Consider the following 24,172-nt stretch of genomic DNA (forward strand, 5'->3'; position numbering starts at 1 on the left):
TTGAAAGAGAGCACAGAATAAAGTATCCCCATAAAAATGGAAAGAAACAGAAAAAAAAAGAAAAAAATTAACAGAAAACATCAAAAAATTATTCACTAAACCAAATCCTTAAAAAGAGAAAAAACTAAACTAAAAAACTCAGAAACCTCTGGCAAGGTTGATCAAACAAAATAAAAGAGGCCAAAACATGAAAAGAGGGCTATAACCAGAGATACAGCAAAGATGACAAATAAGAGAATTAGATGAACAATTTGATCAGAGAAGATAGACGTTTAAGACAAATTTGTAGAACTCTTTGGGTAACACAACCATTTGTACAGAATGTAAATACCTAAAAGACACCATAAGGAAATTGAAGCAGTAATTTAAAATCTACCCTAAGTTAAAACACCAGATTCAGATAGTCTTATGGGCAAGTTTTATCAAACAATGAAGGAACAAATGCTTTGATCTTACACTAAATATTGTAGAGAATACAAAATAAAAAAAAAGAGAAAACATCTTCCCTTAAATAATTCTAGAAGGCTAAGTTAACATTGGATAGCAAAACCTGACATGTACAGAAACAGAAAGAAAATTTATAGAGCCATCTTAATCATGAACATAAATTTTAAAATTCTATATATAATATTAGCAAAAAATATTAGGACTATATTAAAAGCTTAATATATCTTGAACAATTTGGACTTATTCCAGCAATGCAAGTCTTGTTTAACATTTGAACGTCAGTTATTGTAATTTTTAATATAAAAAGTTTAAATGATTGGGATTAACATATACAATAATAAAATATATAACTTAATCACTTTGTATACTTGAAACTAACACAATATTGTAAATCAATTATACTTCAAGTCTAAAAAGCTTAAATGAAAAAAATTAGGTTATTATCTCAATAGAATCATAAAAATCTTTTGATAAAACTCAGTATCGGTTGATATAAACACCTAGTAAGTTAGGAACAAAAAAGAACTCTTTAACTAATAAGCAGGATCCAGACAAATACTCAGAAAATATTTCAAAAATGGACTATTTAAAATCTTTCCTTTCAGATCATAAAAGATAAGGCTGCATTCTAGCATCACTTTTATTCAATTTTGTGCCTAAGGCAATAAGACAAGAAAAAGAAGTGAGAGATATAAAGACTGCAAAGAAAGAAAGAAATATCGTTTGCAACAGAAAGTTTGGTGATGATTATAGATACAAAGTGAAATATAAAAATCACTTCTAGGCACAGGCAACAAGGAAGAAGAAAATGTAATAATAATAGTAATATGCCAGTTATAATATCCCCAAGAAATATTAAATACCTGGGAGCAGGTGTGTCAGACCATAATACAAAAAAGAAATTCAATTTTATTGAAAGATATTAAAGAAACTTGCATAAAGTGGTATATCACTTCTGTGAATTCAAAACCTCAATACTATAAATACATGAATTTCAAAATCCCAATAGGTATTTTTGTGAAACTTGGCAAGTTAATTTTAAATTTTAAATTGAAAAGAAAAACCTGAAAGTAGGCAGAACTCTCCTGAGAAAAAAGATCAGTGACTGAATTTCCATTATCAGATATAAAGACTGATAACTCCTTAATAATTAAAATGGTGTGATATTAGTGTAAAAAAAGACAAATGGACCATTGGAACAGAAAAAGGTGTCCAGAAACATACTTTTGATAGTATGGAAAACTGATTTATAACAGGGATAGTATTGAGATCTGGGGAGAAAGATTTTTTTTTTTAATTAAGTAGAGCGGGACAATTGGTTTTTCATATAGAAAAAAAGAAATCATATTCCTTACCCCACAGCTTACAAAAAATCATTTCCTCCCAAATAAGAATTAAGTGATTAGGTGAATTCACTTAATCCTACGTGAATTAAGAATTTAAATGTAAAAGTCAAAATAATAAAACATTGAGAAGATCATATAACGTACTCTGTCTTAAAAATATGTATTAAATGACATTAAAATTATCCCTACTAAATGGTTCACAAAGTTGACTTTATTATAGTTAGAAATTATGCTCATTAAAATATACCATAAGGGAAATGACACACCACAGATTTGAAAATATAGTTGCAATACATAAAATGCAAAGTAGATGGACACAAAACATATAACGAACTCCTACAAAACCTCCATCCTAAAAAACAATCCAAAAAGGAAGAAAAGACTTTACAGAAGAGGAATCATTAATGACCATTAATTTAAGAAATATTGCTCAGCCTTGTTAGCAATTAGGGAAATGCAAATTAAATCTATAATGAGATATCATTTCATGTCCACTAACTAGTTTGACTTCAAGTGCTGGTGATGCTGTGGTACAACCAGAACACTTAAGCACTGATAATGTGAATTTTAATGGGTACAACAACTTTGGAAAAAACTGAATACATTCTAATAGGATGAAAATGTGCATAACCTATGACATAGCAATTTCACACTTTGCTATATATTCTAGAAAATTCTTGCCCATATTCACTAGGAGATATTGTTTATAAATACCAACCAACCAACAAACAAACCTCACACATCTAGAAACTAAATGTCCATTATTAGTAGAACTGATAAATCCTGATCTCTTTATGTAACAAAATACTATGTCTGAGAAAAATTTAAAAAACAGTTACACCCAATAATTTGGATGAATTCAGGAACATGATGTTCAGTAAAAAAATAAGTTTAAAAATGAAAACACATGTGGTAAAACTATAAAGAAAACCAAGGGAGTTATAAAAACAAAATGCAACATCATGCTCCCCTGAACAACAGGAGAACTGGGTAAGATGAAAGGCACCTGTGACACAATGACGGTTAAGGTAAGATAAAGTTCTTTGTTAAACCGGGTGGTGAGTAAATGGAAGCTGTCGTACACTTTTTTATAATTATGTATATATATAAATATTTCATACTTACTTAATATTGCATCATAAAACAACAATGAAGAACGCAAGACACAGGAGCAGTAGTCGTACCTCTGGGATCACCGATATGTATGACCTATGGGATGCTAGGCATCTCTTTCAGGGCAGTGAAGACCCAGAGTACAACGTGCGGACAAGAGTTCTGCCCTGACACTGTGAACCTAATAGGCTTCACTTTCTATAGATGCCTTCTGGGAGAAGATAGTGGCAAGGAAGACCTCTTCCTTTTAAAAAGGCAGAGATAGCCCTAATACAGAATTTGAGCTTGGAATTGAGAAAACACTTTCCACAAAGAGAACCGTTTTAATCTGAAAGACGTTGAATTTTCTTTGGACAAATTCCTCCTCTCCCACCATCATCAACGAGAATAGGGACTCCAGAGGTACCTAATATAAAACTATACTAAGTCATTGAGTACATGCCATTCCAATTTCATAAGAAGTACCACAGGGGTAAACTCCAGGTGAAATTGCAGCACAGTAGGAAACTGTCCCCAGTCCAGACTTGGGAAAGAGGTGGTCAGGGCAGGCTTCCTGAAGGAGTTAACAAAGTGAGACCTAAGAGATGAGAATGAACACATAGAAGGCTCACCCTCTTGTCAACATCCACTGATCCTGGGAATAATTGCTAGATACCCACGGTGTCCTACCTCTCTCTGAATGGAAGTGGAAATCCTCCACTAGAGGCATATGCTGGCCCATGAGAGCTGAGCACCTCGTCTCTGGTTCCACACAGCCCTGTGAGCTTCTTACCCTCACGACTCTTATCATTATGTATTACAACATGTTCCTTATGTGTCTTCCCTTCTAGGTTGAGAACTCCCTGAGGACCTCTATCACTTTATCCATGAAACCCAACATAGAGTTTGGTACAAAGATGTGTTAACAAATGTTAAATGAATGTTGAAAGAATTGAGGGGAGAAAAAAAAAAAACAGGCTAGAATGGTCTGGGGGAAAAGATGCATTTTGGTGAATTGAACATATCCCAAAGGAGAGAAATCTATGAATGTGCAAGAAACAAGTTCAGAAGCAAATTGGACAGAAGATACATTCTAATTCCAACAAAGTCCTTTCAGGCTCCATTGACCTCTTGCTATTTAATCCATCAAAGAGTGATGCCAGCCTTTAGTAAATTGCTTCAAAATGTTATTGGTTTACAGGTTCTGGGAATCAAGACAAGCTTATCCAAAATATAACCCATATTAGACTGAAGTTTGATTATAAGATCTGATTCTTCAGAGGTGATCCAAAAAGGTGATGAATTTTCTGTATAGTATACCATATTTAATTGTATTAAATTGTACTGCTAAATTGATGATTCTTATAACTGAATTAGAGTCACAGCTACTACATTAAGTAGTTTCTATCATTCCAGGTCACATAACCCTGACAACTGAAAAGTCAAACAGAATAAAATTTTGCCTTACATTCTAGGTTCGCAAAGAGTGATATAAAATAACTCCAGGGATTTGGGACAGGTACTATAAAGACAGCTTATTATTGGGCTCTAGCTTTGAATGGACCTTGGGTTTTCCTTTTAAGTAGAAGTCTGTATTATAGGACAAAGAGCTTTATCTCTTGTGACGGGAAAGCTAAGAATAACTGCTCTTTATGAGTCATGCAAACACATTCCAAAAATGGCTTTCTTCTATTAAACATCTGTAACAGTGTTTCCTGTCCTTTCCCACCACCTCAGCCCAGGTAGAGCTGACAGGCAAAGGATAATGGGCAGCGGTTATTTTTATTCTATTGAATTTCATAAAGGAACAAAAAATAATTCACGAGAACAAATAATATTTCAGTTCTCTGTCTTCAGAGACAAAATGTGGCCAGGAGTGACCTTTGGGGAAAGAAACTGTAGGATTCTTTTTTCAGCTTGTAGTTGGTGCCAATTTCTCACCAGTGGAGATAATTCTTGTTCTCTGGTTGAGTCCTTATTTCAGCATCTTTTGTGGGGATCACCACTTGATGTTTGGTGAAGATGTTTTGCCCTAGGTGGTGTTCAGTCTTACCCCCATGACATTCTTTTCTTCATAAATGAATCTAACTTGTATTATCTTAGAAAGTTGACATTTAGGGCTCAGCATACAATATAGAGACATTTTTAATATATTTAAAAATCAGAAAGGAGCTTTATTTCTTTTAAACAAAATCTTAGATTTACTCATTAAAAATTGACCAGAGACACTACTTCTCAACTTTCTCTTGACTTGGAGAGATTGAGCAGAAAGGTAATAATTTTTTGATGATGTTTTTGGCCATAGAATTATCCTGCCCTTCAAAAAGGGAGAGAGAAGAGGTTGGCTATAGTGGAGTCAAAATTACTCACGTAATTAAAAAACTGTGGAGGGGTAGGGAAGGGATATCTGATTTCACACTTCCTACAAGCCATTGTCGTTGCTCATGTTTGACTTTACACACTGCATACCCAGTGGATACAACACTGGGTGGCTATGCTGTTCAGATTTGCCATCTCCTACCTCCCTGCTAAAATCTGGAAAGTGAAAAGGAGAGAGCTAGCACCTATGTATGTAGATCATACACTTAAAACATACATTAAAAGGAATCAGCCTCTAGGCTTTTTCACTAATTCTAGAAAAATCGTAGAAAAAGGAGATTTTCTCACTGCAATGTCTTCTCCATGAAATGGCAATTGTGCAGTGTTCTAAGAGTACCCTCAGAATAGACAGTCAATAATATCTGTTGAATGAATGAGAAACAAACACTGACGCATTTTCAAGCTATACGTCTATGTTCCCTCATGTCATAACCTCAGTGTGAAACAAATACAAACCCGCCTGGCTGGAATATTCTAGTTTCTTATACCAATGCAGCAACACAGCAAATTTCAGGCATCTATTGTATCACATAAGTAACAACTGCTTAATGAATCCTCAAATTAGAGATTTATTTTAACATCACAGCACGGTGGAGCTAATGGAGGACAAAATTTACAAAAATAATTAAACTGGTGCCAGTTTTTACAAGAAAGAGGAGGGGCCCTGACTAGCAAAGACTTGAAGGACCAGCAGCTGCAGATGCCACTTTGAAAAGACAGCAATCTTTCTCACCCTTGAGGAGGCAGCTTATTGTCTGACAGTTGCCCTTTTTTGAATGAAAACCTTCTTAGGCCTGGAAAGTGTGCCAAACATGGGAAGGACCCTTCTGGTTATACCGGCTACTGTGATTTTCTAACTGGTCCAGTTTTCTTTGTTGTGTTCCTGTGCTGCAAAGCAACAGAAGGAATGGGACCATGCCTGCAAGGCTTTTAAATTTTTTTCTCTGAATTTATTTCTGTGGCCATCTGCATCAAAGTAACTTTTTTCTTTTTTAATTTTACACTCACTTCTCATGTCTTCAATTCACATAAACAATTTACAAGAACTGTTGAATGTCTCTTGTTTTTCACCTCTCCCTAGCTGCCCTAGACTTCTCAACTAAATACACCTTCCTTTTGAATCCTGTGTTCTTTTTACTTATTCGTGTGCTGCCTCATTTTTTCCTCATCTTTATGTCCAGCAGAGGGAATAGGAGTAATTTTTGCAAATTATAGAATCATTAAATTATTTTTAGGCACAGTTAAGCTAGATAATTTTCAGAATTATAAAAGTTGGTTGAAAATTGAATTTTTTTAAATTCCTTTCACCCCACGGGTTCCCATTATAAACTTGGGAAAATGTTGCTTTTGGAGAAAATAATCAGTTCTAAAAGATAATTTTTAAAGGTCACAAAATAAGTAATTTAAAAACCAGAGGTGTGCAATTTTCCATTGTCAGGGTGGGTATTACATTTGGCCCTCTACATCTGTGGGTTCTGAAAATATTCAGAAAAAAAAACTTCAGAACGTTCCCCAAAGCAAAACTTGAATTGGCTGTGTTCCAGCAACTATTTACATACTGTTCACATTGTATTGGGTATTGTAGATAATCTAGAGATGATTTCAAGTATACATAGGTTATATGCAAATATTATACAATTTTATGTAAGACACTTGAGCATCTTGGATTTTGGTATCCGAAAGTTTTGGGAAGGGAGGAGGTCATAGAACCAATTGCCTCTGGATAGCAAGGGAGGACTATACTCTGGAAATTTTTACTGACATATTAATCTAGTCTGCTACTTTAAGTACTTTGCTAAACCAACTACTTGTTTCCTTCTTTAGTAACTGGAAGAGATGGAATTCAAATGCAAACACTTTTCTAGACCCCAGGGAGGTTACGAATTTATGAAGGATTATTTTTCCCTCCTGGCTTTTGTGACCATTACCATTTTAGGCTGGCCATTACATTAATCTGTGCAGTCCTGCAGTACATGCCTTGCCTAAAGGGTAAGCTAGATAATGAGGTCTGGGTGCAGAATATACCCCTCTATCACCTTCATCAAATTATTTTCACCTCTGTGCAACAGCTATTTATTGAACATTGACTGAATTCTTCTAAGGCCCTAGATTAATATGTGAAAGGGTCCTTATCTTCAACAGCTGTCCATGCTAAACCACGATAAGCACTTACATTGGTTTCATTCACAAGTAATAGAAAAATGCAAAGTAGCTTACACTGGAAATAAATGTTCTGATAAATGAATTAAAAACACAAGGGCAGGGCTGGCATCAATCATGGCTGGTTATGGATTTAGGGGCTCAAACAGTGTCAGGTTTGTTGGATTAGCTCTGCTCCCCTCTACGGGTTAACTTCCTTCCCAACTGATATGACGGTAAGATGGGTCCAGAAACTCTCCATATCACATCCTCTTGGGTGGGAAAGAGACAATATCTCTTATTAATAATTCCTACAAAAATCTGGGAACTCCTTCCAATGGAAACAACTTCACAAAGTCCCTTTTGTACACTGAACAAGGAGACCAAAGTAGTGGGATTATGTTGACTGGAGAGGCTGGGTCACATGACCTAGGAAGGGGATTCAGTGCTCTGATTTGGTCAGACCTGGGTCATATGCCCAGAATGAGGGCTGAGTGATCTGATTAGCCAGGCCTAAAACACTTGCCCAGAAAGTGAATTCAGTATTGGTTAACCAGGCCTGGTTAACATTCTTAGGAAGGAAATTTGGTGCTTGGATTGGCCAGACCTGAGTTACATGTTTCACCTCTGAAGTCAAAGGTAGAGACCAACCTCCAAAACTGAGCATGGAGGAAAGTTAACCCCCAAAGGAAATTCATGGTACTTATCAGAAGAGAGAAGGATGAATAAAATATACACTTACAGTATTATACTGGGTATTTAAAAGGCATGTTTGACTACTTGCTATGTTCTGGACCTAGTGATAAGCACTTAAATGCTTTACCTCATTTAATTTGTTTCTCTCATAAACTATGAGGTGGTTACAACTACTATCTACATTTTATATTTAAGGTCAAAGTTTCAGAAATTGAGTAGTCTGCTTTAGGTCACACAGTTACAAGGAGGTGGAGCCAGGATTTGAGCTGTAATGTCTGATTTTGGAACCTGCTCTCTGAAGTAGTATGATATGCCATTGCTCAAAATGACCATAACAACCACCACAAAAGCTAATTCTCGCTAGGTACTTACTATGCAAAGGGTTTTATGTGGATGATGAGTAAAGTGCATAATCCATGTAGAGCATAGCAGTTTAGCTCTCTAGAAAGGCTTTACACAGATACAGAAGTAAACACAAGAGCTGAGACTCCTCTTGGAGTGAAGTAAGGCTAGAAACATAGTTTGCGGTGGTGGTGCAGTGCTTGGCCTTGGGAAGCTGTTTTCAGTAGCAGAAGGATATAAGCCTCTTTGTAGGCTGAAAAGAGGCCAGGAGAGGTAGCAATTTATAATGCAAAGGAAAATAGGGGAGTTATGCAACAATCTCAGAAGTGGGAGGGAATGGGACTCAGAGCTTTGATGGAGGTTTCAGCCTTGGATAAGAGGGACACCTTTTCCTCAAAGATAGAAGGAAAGAAAGGAAGAATGGGACAGGGAATTGATAGCTTCTTTGTAAAAGAAAATACATCTCTTTACATTTGTGTTAAGGCTGTCCAACACTTTATGTGGAATAGATGAAATTACACGTTTAATTCTGCTTTTATTCCATCTTCCTCAACATCAAGACGCTTTTGACACCAAATCATCAGATTTTTACACACTTCAAAGCATTTAGCATTTTAAAGACATTTATTATGTTCCATTATGGAATCCCTGTCTAATTTGGTTGCTTGATTATTTATCAGCTTTGATTAGGTATGTTAAAGGTGGTTTCTCTTTGACATTCTGATATTTTTATATTATATTATTTTATTTTATTGTGAATGTCCATAAGGGCCAGTTTCACAATTTCTCACAGCATAATGTATAACTTGTTATTCACAGAACTTATATACATAAATTAACATAAAATGGGCAAACAGTATGTTTCCAAGAAAGAGATAGACTAAGTTAACTAATTTGATACAGCTTGCGATGTAGAAAAATTGGCAGCTGGAAGTAACAACCCATTACTTTATAATTAATTGACTTAGATTTCTAAAAAATTAATTAGTTAAGAAGTACAGCTGGGCACAAGAAGGCTTTGGTACTCCCATCAGAAATCAAGGTCAAACAAGTGATTATGGCTATTCCACCTTTCAACTGCCTGCTCAGCAGTAATTCAACCAGTTATTGCTAAAAAGCTCCCTAACCATTGGTCTGTGGATATTTTAAAAAAATACATATCACATTGCTTACCATACGCCAGGCCCTATGATGAGCCACTTATATACTTTATTTTTCCTCACAGGATCTCTATGAATTAAGTGTCCAAAGAGGTGGCATCGTATAATGATGAAAGGCAAGATTCAAAAACCTGACCTCCTACATTTAGACTCCAGCCTTGCTATTAATTGCTGTGTGACTTTGGACAAATTACTGAACCTCTCTGTCTCTCAGTTTCCTTGTCTATAAGATGGTGATAATAGTATCTTCCTTATAAGCGAATATAGATTAAATTAGTTAAATACAAAATGTTTAAAATAAAATAAGACTGTAACATAGTTATAATTACTTTTTCTCATCACCCCCTGCCAATAATAACATTTTTGAGCACTCACCCCCTTCTAAATATTTTACATATGTTAACTAACTTAATCCTCCCAAGAATCCCATGAGGTACACATGACATAAATCAAATAAATTCCCATTTTACAGATAAGGGAACCGAAGCACAGTAAAGATTGATAACTTGCCTAACATCACTAATTACTAGTAGAAGAACAACCAGGATGTATAGGCATACTTTAGAGATATTGCAGGTTCAGTTCCAGACCACAGTGATAAAGTGAGTATTGCAATAAAATGAGGCACACAAATCTTTTGGTTTCCCGTTGCATATAAAAGTTATGTTACAGTATACTTTAGATTGTTAAGTGTGTAATAGCATGTCTCCAAAAAACAATGTACATGCCTTAAATTATAACCCTGTTGGAAAAAATGGTGCGAATAGACTTGATCAACACAGGGTTGCCACAAGTCAATGTATAAAGAAAGTAGTATCTGCAAAGCACAATAAAGTGAAGCACAATAAAATGAGGTATGCCTGTCCTTTCAGAAAGACTAGCTTCAAAGCTTGTGCTTTTAACTACAGTTAAATCCAGTTAATCCACATCCACGGATTCAACCAATCACTGATGGAATTTCTGCAGAACCCATGGATAAGGAGAGCAGACTGTACTAGGCCATTTTTATAGAAGACTGGACCATGTGTGCATTTTGGTATCCACTGGGGTTCTGGAACTAATCCCCCATGGACACGGAGGGACGACTGTACTCTACCATGGCTGTCACATTCTTCCAGCATTGTCTTTACTCCAGACACACAAAGGGAAAGGCACTCCCCAGAAGGAGTAGGGGCTCTTTTATGACTTTATCACATGAGCCCTTGGCTCTGCTTCCCTTGCCCATGTGTTGCACACCTATTCAGCCTCACACATTCAACAGTGACAAAATCACCTCATCTGAGAAGCCTTCCTTAATGTTCACATAATGGAGTTTTGTATGTCTTTTGGCACCACAGAATCCTATGCTTACACCATTTATAACATTCTTATGTCAATCTGTTAGTCAAATAGTCAATAAACATTTATGAATTCATCAGTGACTTACTGTTGACGTTTCCTTCCTCAAGGAGCTTACGTCCTAGTGGAGGGTGATAGATTTTGAATCTGTGGGAAAACAAAAAGTTAAGATCATTTCAGATCTTGAAAATAGACTTTTGGGGAAGATAACAATGGTTGAGTATAGAGAGAGACTGGGTGTGCTGTTTCAACAAGGTGGTTGGAGATGAGATGCGAATAATAGGAAGTAGCCAGGCATGTAGAGATAAGTGTGGAGAGCATTTCAAACAGGAGGACCAATAAGTCAAAAGCCCCTTCATGGGATCCAGTTTGCCCCATGTGAAGGACAAAAAGAAATAATGTGCAACTAAGAATAATGTTAATGTATATATTCCATTATTTATTTACATGTTTGTCTTCCTACCTAAACTGTGAATTCTTTAGGATTAGACCTATGTCCCATTCATCTTTGAAGCCCTAATGTTTAGCATATTTCCTGAACAATGGCATTTTTTGCTGAATAAATAGTTGACACAAGTGAACTGTTAAGACATTTTGCTTCACTTTTCTTTTCTCTTCCTCTTACCTTTTCCATACATGTTACTCTTCTGAAATGATTTCCAAGATTCTTTTTTTTCTTTAGTACCCTCTCCACATGTCTGGTTTTGTTTTGTTTTGTTTTGTTTTGTTTTGTTTTGTTTTGTTTTTTGGGCCTACCCTCACCCACATCTATTTCTCCTATCCCTTGATCCCCTTTGTTGCCCCAGGTAATTCTACCCTAAACTGCAGGGGTCTAGCAGTAGGTAGGGTCTTTGGATAGTGGATAAAGACAGTCACACACCTCTCATCTCTCTGTACTCTGAACCCTCTTTCATAGGCCCTAAAGAAATTCTAACATTTTGGGGTCAACACCAAAGATGAAAACATAACCCAGTCCTGAGATCCTTTTTCTGGCAAATGAATGCAAGCTAGTTTTCTTTTAAGCCATTGTTCTGGATGCTGGCTTTGGAAGAGGGGAGGATAAGGTGAGCCACCTTGGTGTTTCCTGCTTACCTGGGGAGAAGTTTTATTGCTTGATTGCTCTTAGAGACTGAGGTTAAAGAAGTTTTAAAAGGGAAAAAGGAGAAACCAATTTTAATAGTTAACTATAAAGGATTCCTAGAGTTCCTTTTCTTCCATCTGATAGAGAAAAGAAGCAACTCCTGTGCCTTTGTCTCGCAAGGCAGCTTTCTTCTACTCCCCAGGAGTTTACACTGCTATTCAGGAGGAAAAGATAACCCAGGATAAACTCAATCCTCCCCTGGGGCCTTAAAAGCCATCTCTTTAGTTGCTAACCAGTTGAACCCACAAATCTTAGATATATAGATTTTAATCAGATCCCCTCCCAGTTTTTTTCTTGTCTTTCAGGGAATGATTTCTACCTACAAAGAGTTTGGAAACCATTTTGACAGTATAAGAGATCTTGTCTGTGATCATCCTCAAGATGCAAGCTAAGATGACCTAATTCCTCTCCCCTTCCTCCCAGGCACTATGTGGATTTCCATATGGCCACTTTCATCCAACACAATGCAGCCCCATAACCTTTTGTTGTGAAAGAAAACCTGGTTCTTTTTTAAAAGCTATTTTTTAGTGTTTGCTTTAGCAACTAGCTGTAAAACACCTGTAATACTTTCAGTTATTCTAAGACATTATAAAAATGATTTCGGTGTACAAATGTCTTAAATAGTAGGATTTTTCTAGGAATCTAAAGATAGAAAAGCAGTAACATACAGATTCTACTCTTGGTCCCTGGAGTCAGATTGCCTGGGTCAAATACCTGCACTAACACTTACAGCAATGCCATCTTCGGAAAGTTATATAATGCCTCTGTGGCTCAGTTTTTTTCATACTTGAATCAGAATAATAGCCCCATGTTATAGGGTTTGGAGGAGGAGTAAATGAGATAATGCAGATGAAGCACTGAGCATAGTGTCAAACTCAATATAAACACTCAATAGAAGTGGTGATGATTTTGGCCATTGGAATAAAGAAGTAGAAAAGGATGAGTTGGCTCTGAATTGGACTGCATGAATCCTGGTGTTCGTAGCCACTCATCCTCAGCTGGGATGTCCTTGCCTGCACTACTGGCTTCTGTACCCACCGCAGCTATTCAGATAGATGCATAGATTGCCCCAGAGGTCATAGAAATTCTAACTTGGAGAGATGAGGCATAGATCCTCTTTTTGCCAATGCCGCCACAACGAAGAATTTAAAAAAAAAAACCTCAGAATTTCAAGGAGTATTAAGGGAAAATAAGAAAGAAACTGTCAAATCCAATCCAATTGAAAAAAGTGTCTACTCTGTGTCTAACATGTGTGAAGCTTTCTTGGGAGATCTGAGAAAAAAGAGAAGACCTACTCACTCCCCTCAACATTAGAATATGGGAGTAGAAATTTAGAGAAAAAAAAAGCCCCCTGTCTGCAAATGGATATATATTTTATTGAGGAGAAAGGGCACCTTATTCTTACGTTCCTTAAAACTCCCATTGTGATATAAAAAGCAGGCATGATGCTCACAAACGTTTACTGTAGGGTCAGAGGAAGTATGCAATTTTTAATGTGCAGGAAAAAGCACACGGCCTCACACCCAGGCAATGGGATAATTAGAGAGAAGCAGTTAAGAGCACGGACTCTGGGAATAGAATGCCTCAATGTGAGTCTGGACTGCTCTGCTTACTGGCTGTCTGACCTCGACGATTTACTTTAACCTCTCTGTGTGCTTTACTTTCCTCATGTCTCAAGTGGGAATGAGAATAGTCCTCCCCCATCGAGCTATCAGCATTAAAAGAGAAAACACACATGAGCATTAGCTCACAGGAGAAAGTCAGGAGCTCAATGAATGGCAGTTTTGATTATTATTAGCAAAGACTACTTTCAATTTCATTGGCTCCTTCTTTGTAAAAATTCATTTCTTTTCGATCTAAGAACAGTTTTGTCAGTTCAGTCCTCACCAAACCACTTTTAGGTGCTAAGTTGCCCATTGAGACATAAGAGTTAAGGCATGTATTTGGAAGCAGCTCTTGAAGTTTTTCAGTTGAAATCAATTTGGGGTTTTTTGGTTTTGGAAGCAGAAGTGGATTTGGAAATTTGACTGGTTTTTCAAATGGACGTCAGTACTGATGTCCTCACTCCACACATGAGTGGCTATAAGGAAATCAGAGGTCAGAAGTTATGTCGGCTGGTTAAAGCAGATAACCAGGCATCATAAACTGAGAATCATTTCTGCCTCTGCCACTGACCAGCTGGGCAAGTCACCTCATCTCACTAAGCCTGTTTTTCCTAGCTTCAAAATGAGGATAATAGGACTCTTCTACCCACACAGGGATGTTGAGCAGCTTAGTTAATTGATGTTTGCATTATGCTAGAAGATAAAAGGCACTATGGAAATATAAAGTATATTAAGGAGGAACAAAGTAAGGTATTCAAAGTGACTGAGGATGCAATGGAACTAACAGATTGGGCAACAGAACCTGGAAGATAATATTAAGTTGGTGTAACACTAAGTCATAATATTGATACTAGGGTTTTGAAGAGCTCATTCAAAAGAATATTTTTGGATATGCAATAATTTCTGAGTACTGCAATACTTTCCTTCTTTTCCAAATAAATGCTGACCTTAAAAATGGGCGATGCCTACCTCAATTAAGGTTAAGTCTTTTCTACACTCTTCAATGAATTAATGCGACCTTTCTCATACTAACCATTGGTGTTGAGAGTGTCACTCTAAAGATACTTATTTTGTTTTTATAGTGTTTGTTCTAGGTCAAAGATCAGAGACTGTCTGTCCAAGAAAATTAGCTAGATAAAAATTTTTAAATACATTTTAAAAAGTCAACATTTTTCATTCCCAAATTCCATTCAGAAACCAGTTAGACCTTTTTTCCTGCTCATGACAATAAAAGCTGACTTGATTAAAGTGACTTTTTTTTTTCTTTTCTGTTACTAGTTCTGTTCTCTTCCTATTCCTGAGCCATCTGGTTTGACAACCCTAAGAGCTGAAATACTTTCCTTTGCAGTTTTTAGAAATGCCCCCCAGAGGCAAATAAGTGTTTGGCAGAACCAGTAAATATAAAGTATAAGAGGATATTTCCTGCCTGTTCTTTTTAAGGTAACGTGTGGAAGAGTCAGGGTAAGGGATAAGAACTGCTGTCTACCTGGCAGATTTGTAGAGACATTTCAGGGGGCGGGGAGATATATTTGCAAGGCCCAAAGGAATTTTGTCTCATTTCCATTCTACAGTAAATAATGTAATAAATAGCACCCTGGTATTCAACTGTGTGTCAGTGACCTTGGATAATTTTCAGATTTTGCAGAGATCACCCTTCACACTAAAATGCATATGTCAGCGCTGACTTTACCCACTCCGTCCATCTTTCTCCTACCTTTACCATACCAATGTCCTTTACTGACAAAAGACATCCTAAAAGATGAGACTTTTGAGAGGCTGTGGGCTGAGGTCTGAGAAACAAACACAAAACACCCCACCCACTCAAAAATGTAGCTTTAGAACTGAACTTTGCTAATAAGTGAAAACTATTTTTATTACTTAGAAAAAAATGTAGCTTTAGTTGACTTGGGAGCAGGGGTGTCTTGCTCCATAATCATAAAGTAGCATTTAATGACATTTTATAGTTTATACATTATTGTATTTTGTATATTATATATTGACCATATCTCATTAATCTTTTCCATAAATAGCATTACACAGATCAGAATAAAATCAGAGATTAACTACTAAATTAGGAGTTTGGAATTAGCAGATATGCATTACTGTATATAAAATAGATAAACCACAAGGACCTACTATATAGCATAGGGAAATATATTAAATTTCCTGTAATAAGCTATAATGGAAAAGAATCTGAAAAAAAAATATATAACTGAACTGCTTTGTTGTACACCTGAAACTAACATTATAAATCAACTACACTTCTATTAAAAAAAAAGAGAGATTAGTCAAACAGGAGATATTTGAGCTTTTGCTTCCTTAGGTTTTGCACTGGAAAATGGGGGTTAGTTGGAAACTGAAAGCCAGTTGGCCTTTTATCACAAATTACTCTGGGTGACTACTAGGAGAAGACACTGGAGGAACAGAGGGGAAAACATAGTATTAGAAAGGAGGGGTTTGTGGCTTATCATTTCCCTCAAAGAATGTACAATCTATTGAATTTGTTTTCAAAATCTACTCCAGTAGAAGTGCCTGCCTGATTCACGTATGAGATCTTAAGTTTGCTGTTAAGGAGTCATTTCCAAATTTTTTTAAACAATAAGCTATAAATAACACAATGACAGGATTGTGTTGGCTTCCTCCTGACGTACTCTGGCTGAGGGTCTTGGTCAGAATCCTGAGGTGGAGAGCAGGAATTCTGTCTGAGCCACAGGGTAACCCAGTGCTTTTCCAAGATTAGCTGAGGAGGCAGCTCTCAGAAAGTAGGCTTCCTTGCCAGGCCCTGGCTGTGGGATTTCTGAATTTACCACGTAAGAAGGCTCCTGGCTTTGAGCACAGGGAGGTGGTTCCCCAGGCCACAGAGCCTCAGAAAAGATGTCTCTCTCTCTCTTCTCACTATTTATGTACAACTGAATTATCCATCCTTCCCACCCCTCCCCCAGGCTTTTTTTTTTCCCTCTCTGGTGGCAAGGGACTGTAACAGTTAATTTCTGCTTATTAGGAGTTGCTCTCAGGATGGTCCTCTGCCCCAGGGGAGCGCTTGTGTAATGGCGACGCAGAATCATATTTATAAATTCATAGTGATTCATCTCAGCACTATTACAAATGGCAGGCCCTCAGAAATTAGCACTGCATTTAAGCACAGCCACATAACTGGAAGATTGCTTCTGGGCATGCTGCATGGTTCAAGATTTTTCTATGTTCCTAAAGTGTGTGCCTTAATGATTCATTAATTAGAATCTTTTATCGGAACCAGTTGGCACATCATTAATTTGTGCAGCCAACTTAAGGCAACTGCTATTTCCCTTTGATTCCTCTGGTGCAGACTGCAGGATGTGGACGGGAACAGCCTTCTCTCTCTTATTACTACTCAGCCTATATGTTTATCTGGCCCTGTCAGTGAGGGCAGGTTTGCATGCCCTCAGCCAAACAAGAGATCTTGACTGACCTCAAGGGAATCTGGAGGAAAAGGAAGTCTATCCTGAGACCAAGAGGAATATTGGCTGCTTCTATTTGCTTTGTACAGAATAGGTACTTAGCAAATATTTGATCTTTGTATGGTTTTATTACTTCTTTTTATCAGATTGGAAAGTGAGGAGTGAAAGAAAGTCTGGGAAAATTAGCATTTATTCCCTAAGTCTGGAAAGAAAGATATCAATTCATTTGGTATTAATGCAACAACTCAAGCCAAGGTCGATGTCTTTATCTAACCTGAACCCATATGTTCAATTCAATTTGGGCCAAAAGCATTTATTGAGCATCTATTACAGCCTTGCCAAGAACTGTACTGCAAGCAGGGAATAGAAAAAGGATTCCCTGGTAATTCCCTAGTCATAAGGAGAGCTATTCATGGAATACACCATTTAAATACGCCAGGTGTGCTTCTAGGAGTGCTTCCTGCAGTTGCTGAGGCTATAGTTTGCCTTGAATGTGAAAAGGAATTAGCCAGGTAAAAATAGCTTTTGCCATATGTGCAGTTTGACCTACTTTTCAGACATTACTGACTTGCCAGCACTTTCAAGACTGAAGGTTGATTTTTACTTCTCACTGTTTCATTCTGGCAGCTTCCCTGAGCATCCATACACTCTAAAGAAAGGTGGTTCTCAAGTGAAGTTATATTCACTGACCATTACAGCTCATCCAAGTGAAAGGTGGGCTCAGGATTCTCTAAAAAGAAGAATGTCCAGTGTTTCAGCACTACCTTCAAGGTCCCACCTGGATCTTATTCATTAGACTTTTTGGTATCCAAAATCAACCACAGTCTGCATCAGGGGTTGGCAAGCCCTTTCCAGAAAGGGACAGGTAGTAAATATTCAAGGTTTTGCAGGATGGACAATCTCTATCACAACTATTCCACACTGCTTTTGTAGCTTGAAAGCAGTTATAGGCTGTATGTTAAAAGAATAGCTGTGGCTGTGTGCTAGTGAAACTGTACGAAAACAGGAAGAGGGCTGGATTTGGCCCCTGAATCATAGTTTGCTGATGATTTAGCATTAAACAAATATATCTGGCCATCATTTGAGGTCAAAAAGCATTTTAAATTTTTAGGTAAATATAGAAACTTCAGATATTAAACACTGAAATCAGGAGTCTAAACTCACTTTTAAATCCTTCTTATGCAATGAACACTTTCTATAAAATATTATGCTAAGTGATACGGATAAAAGGAAGTGAAACTTGGTACTTACTCTCAAGAAGCTTATAATCTAGCAGGAAGCATGTTCTACAGGTGAGGAAATAGAGACCCTCAGAAATGACTTGCTCTTGGTTAAACAATAGCAAAGCCAGGATTCTTGAATTCCACCACAGCCCTTTGTCTGAAGGGTGAAGACCCTTGGGTCAGAATTGAGTTTATGAGGAGGAAGAGAGGATGTATGATTCACTGAGGTTCTTAGGCTCTTGAATCTTCGCTTCAAACACCTGCTAGAAACAACTGAAAGGAGATATTAAAGCTGTTTTCTTAACAATGCTTGAGTGAGGCCATGCATGGTTCATGCTAACAAGAGACTCATCTGGCTTCCCGTGTTGCTGAGAGTTCACCACTCACTGTATGTTCACCAAAAGCATCCGCCAGACATCAAAAGAGTTTTGTTGTCATTTGGCAGAAGAATCTCATCTTTTCCTAAGATCTCTGTCATGCTCACAGATAGAAAAACAAAGAGGTGGCTTTGCTAAAGCTGAAGAAGTCACTGGGAAAATTATTCTACAGTATTTTTATATGAATTCACATAATAAATATAATACAACTGCTAAATCCAACAGTCTTTGTGCAATCTCATTCTTACGATATCTCTGCAGCATTTGATAGTGTTGTTTGCTACCCTCTTTTTGAGAAATTCTCTTGTTTCATGATATAGAACTCTCTTCTCCTAAAATGGGGATTCTCCCAAAGAATGGTCCTGAGTCCTCTACCTTTTGGATTCTGTATTCTGTCTTTCAGCCCTGTCTGCTTTTAGGACTTCAACTCTCACCTCTAACTGAAGAAACAGGAAAGAAAGAGAAAGAGAAAATATTTATTTGGTACTTGAAGTGTTCTAAGGATCTAGAAATAGAAAACACAATATCTTCCTCCAAAGATTTTGTAGTCTAGTGGAGACATAGAGAAAAAAAGGTAATGACTCTACAGATGTTAGATGCTAGTCAAGGCAGGTATGCAGGTTAACAGGTGAATAGCTGGGATGTGAAGAGGCATCTGTGAAGGTTCCCAGAAGAGGAAGAGCTGTGCTGAATGTAGAAATTTGAATATGAAATCAGAGTGTAGAGGTTCGATCCCCTTGAGACTGAATTTGCTGCTCCCCAATATTTACCCAGTGGGGTCATCTCTGACATTGGCTCCTTACTGCCCACTTCCCCAGTGCTTCCCTGACTAGCTCAAAAGCTGCTGGAGGTCAAGGATGGGCCTAGTTCATCACTGTGTCTTTAGCACCTGAGCAGTGCCTGGTACCTGATAGGGGCTTAGTCATATTTACTGAGGGATCAAAATTATTATTCTGACTTTATTACCAAGAAACTGAGTCTCAGCAATTGAAAATCAATTTATTTATGCCCAAACACTGAGTATTGGGAGATGCGGACATTTAAACACAGGCTTCTATGAATCCCTCACCATTTTTGGTTCAGTTCACCTAATATGACATCTCAGGCCCTACCTTCACTCTTGAGCCTCAATTCCATTCTCCAGTCCTTTTTTTGTTTGTTTGTTTTTTACTTTCTCCCTAAACGTACTGCCTCAAACTCAGCATAACCAAAATAGAACTCCTCATCTTCCTCCTGAATGGAGATGCTTCTTTCTTTCTGTATGATATCAGTATGTGTGACATCAATACCCATTTTATTGTGTTCTTGGACTCTAGGGTTTGGGAGTTGATTAAATAAGAAAATAGAAGGCAGGGGTATTTAGCTGACCAAACGTGACAATTTTGGCACATGGCTTCTCCCATGCCGTGATAATCAGCCCTCCGTGCTGAACAAACCTTACCTCTGAAGCAGCACCATCCCAAAGATATTGAAGCCACAAATGTAAACCTCACATGTCATTTCACATTTTCTCAGAGACATTTTAAGAAAAGTGAGAAGAAACAGGAAGAGAGAAAAAGAAATAGGTGAGATTAATTTTAAAAGCACATTTTGTCAATAGCTTAATAGCCACATATGGCTAGTGACTCATATTGAACAATGTAGTTCTAGAAAGTCTTCAGCAAAGATTTTATAAGCTACCAAATAACACTAAATTTCTAAGTCATTCCTCATAATTTGCATCCCCCTGGTAATTCAATACCGTTACTACTCAAATCCAACTGGTTGCTGGGCAGGGTAGGGGGCTTGGTGAGGGGTATGTCAGCAACAAGGCTGAGGAGGGACATGTCACTATCAGGAAAAGAGATAAATGCTGCAATTATAGCCTTTTTTCTTGATGTGTTTTTGATCTGAAAAATCCCAAATGTATTTGACAGACATGTTTCCAGAGGTGACATGTTTCCAGAGGTGACATGTTTACAGGAGCAATGTGTTTACAAGAATGCTGTGTCCTTCAGCTCTCCAATCTAAGGTCTGGAGAACATTTATTTAATCAAAGTCTTCCAGCATGGGAAAGAAAGTCATGATGGAGCCTCTGACCATCAGTCATTTGCTTGGAGATGTCCTAATACAGTATTTATTAACCACATGCTAGCCCTTGTCTTCAAGGTATTTCCTGTATCCTAAACTCAGAACCATAATGCTTTCTGAGATTTTTCTCTCCAATCGGATACCAAGTCCTATAAATTCTTTATTAGAGAGTTGCTTGCATCCTCTTTCTTCTATTTTATTCTTAATGCTGCTTTGTGGCCCTCAACTTTATCACTTCATAGTTTAACCAACGCAACGATCTCCAAAGTGATTTTGCTACCTCAAGATTCTTTCTGCTTCACCATTCGCCATTAAATTAATCTAAGAGACTGCTTTGAGAACATCTCCTTCTCTCAAATTCCCCTTCACCTAATTAAAACAGAAACTAAAACCTCCCACCTCCTCACTTTATAAATGAAGAAATTTAAACTGATGAGTAGTAAGTCACTTATCCAGAATGACACAATTTAAAAATGGAAGAGCCGGATTTAAACCCAGGCTTCCTGATTATCAGTCTTGTATGCTTTCTACTACACATCCTGCCTATAGAATAATGTCCAAACACTTTCATCTTTACTCCAGGCTTTGCCCCATTTAAAGCCTATTTATCTTGCCAATCTTCATTCTAACTCTCATACCTTAATCTGTCAACACATTATTCCTTAAAAAGCCATTCATCCAGTTAGTGTAAAAATGTTTATTGGGCATGTCATGCAGGAGACATTCTGTTAGATGCCTAAAGGGACAAACCTTCACAGGCTGTGTGGGAGATAAGGCTGGCAAAGAAGGCCGAGGCCAAAACACTGACAATGTTGAAAGTCAGGCTAGGAGTTTGAGATTGAATTCATTAAACAGGATAGAACAACAGACAGCTTTTGATTAAGCGTGTGAGATGACAAGTCTGGCTGAGTATGCAGAATCCATTAAAGTCAACAGAGCTTGGAGTAGTCTTGAGGTTGTAAAGTGGTAGCTCATGGAAAGACAAAAGACTAGAGATGGTTTTTGTTTGGCTCACATACTGGTTTTGTGTGTGTGTATGTGTGTGTGTGAGTGTACATATGCGTGCATATATGTTTAAATAAAATCAGTTGCTAATGTTTAAAAATTAGAAGCTTATATAAAAATCAATACTTTGCAGTTCTCTTTAAAAGTTAGATACTCTGGAGACACAGTGAATGCGTTCCCACATAGCAAGAATCAGAAGGTACTGATGGGATGCTGACTAATTTGGATGGCGCATGCCCTTGCTAGCTGGATTCACTCATGAATGTTAACCCACCCGACACTTTAGGTATTGAGATTGAGAATCCTCTAACAGAAGTAGGACTGTTGGTAGAAAGGACTGAGCAAGAGAGTAGCATCAGAAAGATCAATGTTGGATTGAGTCAAGAAAAAGAGAGAGAGAGATAATATTGATATGAGTTCATATGCATACAATATACTTAAAGCTCACCTAGGGCACACTACCATATGTTAGTTGAATTCAATGTTTTCCTCTGTGAGCATCCCTTGCACTCACCACTTCCTTCTACATTGTTTTCTAATGATCTCTTTATATGTAGTCTCCTTCTAGATCACTTAACAAATAGTATTCCCTTTGGCAACCTCATCTAAAAGAAAAATCAACTAAAAAAAATTAGAGATGAATTGGAATTTAAATGTAAGAAATAAAACTTCAGATATGTTAGAATAAATTTTAAGAAAATATCTGTGGGAAAATAGTTTGGGAGAAGAAAAAATCTGACTGACCAAGACTTGAAAACCAGAGTCATACGAAGAAAGTTTTAACTACATGAAAGTAAAATATATTTTCACAGCAAAAGATACTGTAAACAAAATAAAAAACTAAATGACTGACAGATAAAAAGTTTTTGCACCACATCTGACAGACAAAGGGTGACTCTTCTTTAATATATAAAGAGCACCTACAAATTGACAAGGAAAATGGTAAATTACACAATATATATTTTAAACACTGGCAAAACATCAATTTTCAGAAGAAACTCAATCAATAAACATGAAAAGCTGCTCAATTTTACTAGTAGTCAAGAAAAATCAAAGTAAAGCAACAAATTAATTACCTCATTTTGCTCTTCAGATTGCAAAAATTTAAAAAAGGTTGTAACATCTAAGTGCTGATGAGGATACAGGGTATTCTGTATATATGAAATGTCACTTTCATATATTCCTGATAGGAGCCTAAATTGCTACAGACTTGGAAATTCACATGGCAATGTGTATTACATAAAAAATGAACACATCTTTTTACCCAGTAATTCCACATTTGATATGATAATCTATCCTATAAAAATGACAACACTGGTGCATAAAGATATGCATACAAGGATGTTTACTACAGCTTTATATGAAACAGTAAAGCACTGGAAACAACGTGAATATTCAACAGGAGAATGAGAGAATAAACTATGGTATATTTGTACTGTGGCATTGTATATAATATTAGGTGAGAAATACTGATAAATGATAAGTAGACAGAATGATGTAATTATAAAAACAAATGACGAACTACATTTATGTGTGAATGTGTGGATCATGGAAAACAGGGAGGGATAAAGAGGAAGATGTGGAAAGAAATTCACCAGTTTGTTTAGATGAGAGCGGGGAAGACGGGTGGAGTAGAAGGAGATTGTTCAAACTCTCTTTAGGTCTTTGGGCCTTTTGACTTGTTACAAGTATGTACTCCTTTGTAATTAATAAAAGTGAAGAAAATCTAAAATAAATACTTTATTTTAAACCCAGGGAGAGGTCCCCTCATAAAACATGAATTTGCCTGTTTAGATAGAAGAAATTCCTCATCAGATTTAGTGCCTGGACTAAGCCTGTTTGTAATCTTTTATATGGTATCTTTCTCCCCAAATTACCAAATATCATAAAAATAGGCATGCACAGAGATGGCAGGCCACACAGATGCTCCCGCTCTCGTTGCCACACTCCTAGAGGCCACGGCTGACCTCACCACCCGTTCCCGTGGATCCGACTGTGGTCTTAGTGCCTCTCAACTCTGGGCTTGAAGATGATGCTACCAACCAATTAGAAGTGAAGGTAAAAGAAGGTTAAACATTTTCAACTTCCCCACACACCTGAACCAAAGCTGTGAAAAAAGGGCATATCTGAGGTAATTAATTGCCCAGAAATATTTAATACCCTCTCCTCTGCTACATTTAACATGAGGCTTGAATGCTTTGTTTTTGACTTAGTCACAGTGTTCCCTGGAGTCATGGGCAAGTTTCTGCGGCCCACTAAAATTAAAAAAAAACCTGAGCACAACTTACTTAATTTGCAACTCTTGCCACACCACTTTACACCTGAATGCTTTAGCCTTTGGGCACACGGTAATCACAATGCATTCACTTACTAGGT

General features: G+C 37.2%; 1 long non-coding RNA gene across 2 annotated transcripts in view; it reads right to left on the minus strand.

The window, feature by feature from the left end:
- LOC140700219 (uncharacterized) overlaps nucleotides 1-24,172 on the minus strand; it is a 390,592-nt gene that overhangs the window by 129,751 nt on the left and 236,669 nt on the right. For both annotated transcript variants that reach the window (XR_012078551.1, XR_012078550.1), the window contains one exon: nucleotides 11,028-11,086. This is a non-coding gene — a long non-coding RNA (uncharacterized lncRNA). The remainder of the gene's footprint in view (nucleotides 1-11,027; nucleotides 11,087-24,172) is intronic.

This window comes from Vicugna pacos, chromosome 12 (assembly GCF_048564905.1).
Source record: "Vicugna pacos chromosome 12, VicPac4, whole genome shotgun sequence".
NCBI lineage: Eukaryota > Metazoa > Chordata > Mammalia > Artiodactyla > Camelidae > Vicugna > Vicugna pacos.